Raw genomic sequence first — 1,874 nt, 5'->3', positions numbered from 1 at the left:
TACCATTGCTCCACGGCTCAAGCTGTTTGCCCTTTCCATTTGCTAACTTGTCAACTATATTATTTTAAAACCAGTTCTGCTTTGAGTCAAACCTGAACATGCCATCAGTTGGGTTTTGTGGATATAAAAGTGTAAAATTTACTTAATTTCTTTTAGCAAGGTAAGGAATTATTTTCTAAAAACATCAGTAAGTTAACTCTTAGGAAACAGAAGGATGGTCACCATTTTTGCCAACTAAACGTAACGTAACAGTCCATTTGTATGTTGTTCCCTACTCTTCTCACTGAGTCCTCCGTGTACCTGGTCAGTCATTCCCATCTGCTGCTGTTTGTCCTCTGCAGGGCAGATTTCTGGGAAGAGCAAGTGTGAGAGCAAACTGACTACGAAGTGCATTGTTCCCCACCAGACCCTTAGGTTCCTTCTTTTTTTATTCTGCAGAGCTGTTTGTCAGCCCCTTCTAGCAGACAGTGTGAGCCTCCACTCCAGGAACTGGCAGCCTAAATACCGCTGTGCTTAATGCAGACAAGTCAATCCAGGTAGAACAGTAGCAAATAGATCTTTTACGTCTGTGAGAAGAGAGACAGACCCTATTTTTGAGACAGACCCTATTTTTCTATCAGCTTCCAAGCTTTAATTGATGATTGCTTCTTATGTTTAAGCATAGCAGTGCTTCTGACAGGATATAATTATTGTCTGGAGCATTTTAATGAAATGTTTTAACTGGTATTTCTGAAGTCGGAAAGTAAGTGAAATAAAGTAACTACGAAGCGAGTTATATGCCTTATTCCTTCCAAGCTTCTTTCTACTGTTGAGAATCACTACTAAGTATTCTTCCAAGGGTTAAAGTGAATGACTAGCTTTTGTACTCTGGCCCTCAGTATGACATCTGCACAGTAGTAAGTACTCATGGGTCAAATTTTCAGTGGTATGAAGTGCCTAACTTCTATGGATTTCAATAGGAATTAGTTGCTGAAAATCTTAGCAATTGTTGTATCTTTAGATCTGAGAAAATAAATATCAAACAATATCATTTACATTGATATTTGTAGCAACTCACATACTTTTCCACATATTTATGCCATAAATGAAGAAATAAATTTATAGTATATCTTTACAAAAAAAGTAATTGAATTCAATTAGTGAAAACAACTGGAGATAAAACTTCATAAAAATTAAATAGAAAGATTATCATCCATGTAGTTCACTTTTGCTCTGTCTGAACAGGTCAGCTATTGGGGTACTTCTGCTTTCAAGAAATTATATCGCAAAAGGTGGTTTAATTCCTAATGGACAAAGGGTTTATTTTGCTGTTTGTAGCAGACAGCACATCCATTCTCTACGGTAAATTGTGTTGCTTTAAAGACACCATTTGTCTTTTACTAGCAACTGCTGTTTCTCACAAAGACGACCTACGTAACAAAACCATCTGTCCAGTGAAAAATAAGAAAAGGAGAAGCTGTTTTTTGTATAAATACAAAATACTCCGGAACATCTGTAAAGAGCAACATTGGGTTAGAAGTGAGAAGTGCACGTCCACCTGCCGTTCCCTATGCAGGCACGAGCTGAACTGTTAACTGTAGCAGCAGTCGTACCCTGACACTTGCTGACCATCCCAAGAAAAAAAAAACCAAAACAAAACCACTACTAATCCTTCACTTGATCCTCCCCAGCAGCCCACAGTGAGTTTGTCAAATATCACACCTGTGCTACTGACATTCTTCCCGAAACAGAGCTCTGTGTACGAGATGTAATAGGTGAATTTTTGTATTGGGCAAGAAGGGAGAATATGAAAGAACGAACCTATGCACAGGCTCCAAAGTGAGCATTTTCGCAGAAGCTGTGCAGTGGGAGGCTTTTGTATCTCACTACTTGCA

This window comes from Fulmarus glacialis, unplaced genomic scaffold, assembly GCF_000690835.1.
Source record: "Fulmarus glacialis isolate BGI_N327 unplaced genomic scaffold, ASM69083v1 scaffold20528, whole genome shotgun sequence".
NCBI lineage: Eukaryota > Metazoa > Chordata > Aves > Procellariiformes > Procellariidae > Fulmarus > Fulmarus glacialis.
Note: the sequence above shows the minus strand (reverse complement) of the source record.